The sequence below is a fragment of the Aegilops tauschii genome, chromosome 4 (genome assembly GCF_002575655.3).
Source record: "Aegilops tauschii subsp. strangulata cultivar AL8/78 chromosome 4, Aet v6.0, whole genome shotgun sequence".
NCBI lineage: Eukaryota > Viridiplantae > Streptophyta > Magnoliopsida > Poales > Poaceae > Aegilops > Aegilops tauschii.
In genome coordinates, this window is record NC_053038.3 from 476,159,952 (window position 1) to 476,164,655 (window position 4,704).

The 4,704-nt window shown below is 41.2% G+C and overlaps 1 long non-coding RNA gene across 2 annotated transcripts; it reads left to right on the forward strand.

Moving 5' to 3' along the window:
• The first annotated feature begins 238 nt into the window (after nucleotides 1-238).
• Nucleotides 239-4,473, forward strand: LOC120963102 (uncharacterized). Of its 2 annotated transcripts, XR_012182527.1 has the most exons (8): nucleotides 239-731; nucleotides 829-1,824; nucleotides 1,894-1,963; nucleotides 2,478-2,537; nucleotides 2,674-2,851; nucleotides 3,129-3,206; nucleotides 3,663-3,739; nucleotides 4,238-4,473. It is a non-coding gene; the product is annotated as an uncharacterized lncRNA (long non-coding RNA). The 2 variants fall into 2 exon arrangements; XR_005755034.3 differs by having other exon boundaries at nucleotides 241-1,824.
• Nucleotides 4,474-4,704: the final 231 nt, after the last annotated feature.

Genomic DNA, 4,704 nt, shown 5'->3' on the forward strand with positions numbered 1-4,704 from the left:
CGCCTGGATTTGGCCCCGGCCTCGGCCTCAGCCCGTGGAGTTGGTGATGGCATCGTCAGAGGCCCGGGCCTCCTCCCCGGACAAGGCACTCGTGCTATTCGGCGGCGATCTGTGCGCCGGTTCAAGGTGAGGCACCTCCTCTAGCCGCATCCATTTTTTCCCATTAGTTTGTGCTAAAAGAATGAGTGCTCTTCAGTATGACCATTCTGAATTTAGGAGGAATGACAGCAAAGAGAAGCGATCTTTTTGAAATTCTTAGGGCCGGGTTAAGGAGGATGTCGACGGCATGGATCCGTCGACGGGAGCCTGGTGGGCGTGGCGGCGGCTGGAAGGGTAGCAGGGGCCTGTGGGGCGTCGGCCGGAACGGTAGCGAGAGAAACCTTCTCTTCTCCCCTCCTTGCGTCCTGGGCATCTTCCTCTCCAAGTATGTTCTATAATGCAGGTGATGGGCTGCTGATTTTATTACGCACCTGTGCTGATTTTGAGTGACTTCCACTTCATTTGATATCTACTGTACAAGTAATGGCACTAATACAATTGATATCAAATTAATGGATTTGCTAACAGATTGCCTCTTGTGATGTTAATTGATTTGCAGGTTTACTGGTTTTGGTTCAGTTTGAAGGGCTCACCGGGCTTAAGATCTTGGTTTCATTAGAATTACAGAATTTCTTTGCTCAGTAGTCTTGCCGTCTTGCCGCTGGTGGCAGGTTTTACTTTGTGGGGTGTAGGTTCTATTGCCGGTGACACCTCATGAATTTTCTTTTCAATCTTTAATTAGTCTTGCCGTCTTGCCGCTGGTGGCAGGTTTTACTTTGTGGGTTGTAGGTTCTATTGCCGGTGACCCCTCATGAATTTTCTTTTCAATCTTTAATTTATATGGTCGTTCGCTGGATGCTCGCTGCTATGTATGGTTCATATGGTCGCCGACTCGAAAATCACTGCTATCTTTGGGTCATCATATGGCCGTCGACTAGACGCTCGCGGTCTGAATGATCTCATTGCCTATGGCTGGCAATACACACTTTTCATTACTAGCCAGCCAGGAAGGTGTCTCAGCTCGCGATCGCTGCGCAGCGGCAGCGCTCATTACTACCTGCCAGGCCTTCTCAAAGTGACTGAAATTTGGTAAATTCCATTCCTTTGTGCTGCATTGTACCTTCCATGCTTTTTGCAGTCAGTGAATCTGATATCATAACCTCTCATTTAGAATTTTCTTGATAGGCAAAACAACCAGTTCTCATTTATCTGGATGGTTTTCAAAATGGCATAATATGTCATTTGCACTATCATCGATCTTAGTTGCTCCAGTTTTTCATAGATTACTATTGTGTAGACTTTGTCTTTTCCACTTACCATCGCCATTTTTGTGATGATACTTCACTAGGAATATTCTTTGGTGCTTCTCATCTGAAAATGGATTCAGAATGTGGTCAGTTTTGCAATGCATGGGAGTTCAATTTTTCTGCATGCACAGTTATATATTTTTAGTCCATTGAATTGAAAAGTGAGTGCTTCTTGGTTGTTTCTGTTGTTTATCCAGGAGGTTCTTGGTGCTTGGTTTTTTGCTACTTGTGCAGTATTATACTATGCCCATATAAATGACGAATTATATTTTGTTCCGCGGACGAGCAAAGTTTGTTGTCTGCGTAGTAACTTTGGTGGCGAGCCCGAGCGCCGGTGGGAGCAGGGGCCGGGTCAAGGCAGGTGTTGACGGTCTGGGATGGTCCACGGCACCGGCATCCATAGCAGAAAGGCGAAGCCAAGATGAATCTCTCATATTTTTGTCAGCCATGGATCGGAAGATGTAGAAGAAAAATCCATGTAAGCCACTCTTCTCTTCTTTCCTCCCCGTTTCTTCCAATCCAATGCTTCTCATCTTTGTTTGTGCAGGTTTTGTTTCTTTGTGCCTACATGGTGTTTGCTGAAATCCAAAAGGGCTGACAGGGGAGGACTGATCTATGTAAGTCATGCGATTTCATTTTTCTATTATTTAGTTCCAGTTAAAGATAACAAGTTAGGTAGGAGTAGTAAATTTTTTATGACTTAGTCTACATTTAGTCTTGTGTATTGTTAATTTGTCTTTGCTCCCTCGCAAAAATTAAAATCTTTTCGCTGCTATACGAGAATTTGTAGCAATTAAAAGAAGCCAATGGAAGCTACATAACTGAAGAAATGTTCAGTTCTATATATTACTTGGACCTGATTACTTTAGAATCTTTTCGCTGCTATATGAGAATTTGTAGCAATTAAAAGAAGCCAATGGAAGCTACATAACTGAAGAAATGTTCAGTTCTATATATTACTTGGACCTGATTACTCTCATGTTTACGTTATATCTGTACTTGCTTTTAAGGAATCAGGATGCAGTTCTAGTGTTTCCTAATTTGCTAAGCTTCTTTGGCTTCAAATCTGTTTTGCTCTTTCTGTGCGCCACATGCCACATAAGATAAAGCATGTTTCTTTCTATTTTGCAGTTCAAAGAAAACCACCATCTGAAGAATGAGGGCAGGACATATCTTGGTCTTCTCTTCAAGGTAATATAATAGATGTTGTGATTATTGGAAGTTTGGAGTCGATTTTAGGTTTCCTTTGTGAAATCAGTCAAACCTCAGCTTTCTGTTTTGTATAAGTGGAAAGTATTAGTGGTTTCACTTTGTCCAATTTCTGCAGGGATAGCGTGTTTGAGTTGGTCCAAACTTAATGCATTCAAGGGATCACCAATTTTTGGCGCTGGTTGAGATTGGGTAGGCTGGACCATGAATTCCTAGAAGATTGTGGCAATTCTCATGCTCGCTTGCAAGGATGCTTCGTGAATTGGAGAGATTGGGACCGAACACTAAACCCAAATGTATATTGATGCTATTATCTTCTCACTGCATTTGTCTCTGCATTAAATTAAACATATTAAAGTTTCAGTGCCAATTCTACGATGTATTCCCCTCATGGCATTTTGATTCCTCTTTCTGTTAAGAGTTTTTATGTCTTATTTATATATTAGATTCATTTATTCTCCTATGACATGTCGTTCTACAGTTGCGTTTGCGTACGCATCTACACCCCACCATTATACTTGGTCTTTCAGTTATGCCATCATGTTTCCTCCTTTCTTTGCCTGATTGACGTAGGTCGCTCATGAGCCGAGTGGTTGTGGTTAGCTCGGGAAGAGACACCAACGCAAATGAACTGCATTGATAAGCTCACAGGTAACAAATTCTGGATTGAAGTGATCTTCCAATTTATATGTAGATGAAATAAGAATAACATACTGAATATGGGTATTTATTCATGTACATTTATAGGAATAAAAATCTTGAATTTATTTTGCCTTAATTGATTCTCACATATCATAATATAGCCTCCAACCTTTACATAGAGACCCATTTATCACTTTCGCTGGTTCTATTTTTCTCTGTAGCAAAATAGGAATGTCATATGTAACTTTTTTTCGTCTGCGACATTTTACATTATATACCATTTTTATTATGATGATGAGTCATCAGTATCATAAGTTTGTTAATCTTCATGATTTTCTATAATGTTTTCGGTCATAGATTTAGAGTTATTTGTTTCTGCTCATGCAAAGCAGAGGTGTGTTCAAACAACTATACCTATTTTGCTTATTTTGGATGCTAATTAGTAAATTCTATCCATATGTGCAGTCAAATGGATTAATGCAATGGGTGAGAAGGAGAAGTCATTGTCTTCTTTGTTGGAACATTCCCTAAGATGATCCAAGGTAGTTATTTTGGGAATCTTTTTTTTTCTAATTGTGCATAATTTTCCTTTGGTAATTTCAGTGTAGTTAACCACCAGAGACAACTTCATTTTTTTTGTATGGTTATCGTCTGTGCGGTTGTTTGATAGCTGCCAACAACCTTTCCCGTTCTTCTTGCTTGCTATTTAGTTATTTCCTCGAGAAAGTGGATCACTATTTCTGCTTTTGAATGTTATGTTATGGCTCCGATTGTTTGTATGTCATGATGGTCTTTCCAGGAGATGTAGTTCTGAATATAGCCTCCAACCTTTGAGTTGGTTAATATTTTTTAATAATGATATGTTAGTGAGTTGGTTAACATAGATTGGTTTGAATTTGAGTTGACATATCTTGGTCATCTCCTCAAGGTAATATAATAGATGATGTGATTATTGGAAGTTTGGAGTCGATTTTAGGTCAGTTGGTGGAGTTGCTGCAATTCTGATAATCCTTGCCATTGTGTTTTTCTTCCTATATCAGAAATTTCACCGAGATAGGACTCTTCGGATATCAAAGACTGCTGGGGGCACGTTGATTACCTTCAGGTACAATGATTTGCAGCATGCCACCAGCAACTTCTCAGAGAAGCCGGGGGGAGGTGCCTTCGGCTCAATGTTCAAGGGGAAGCTCCCAGATTCAACATCCATGGTGAAATAAATAGGAGAATTGTAACGCCCCAAGACCGATGCTCCAGAAGCCTTCCAGTTATTTCGTTGTTGTCGTGTGATTTATTTGTGTGTTTGCATTCATCATCGCATCATCTGCATTGCATCCGCTCGTAGTTGCCGCGTTCCTCCTTGCTTTCGTGACCGTTCCGAGACCAACCTTGTTCTTCGTTTTCCCTCTTGCTTAAACCGAAGCCCCTCTTTGCGCAGTGCATCGCCCCCTCCCGCGCGTCCAAAAGTTGTCCCGTACCCGACCCGGTTTGTTGTTACCATTGGATTCGG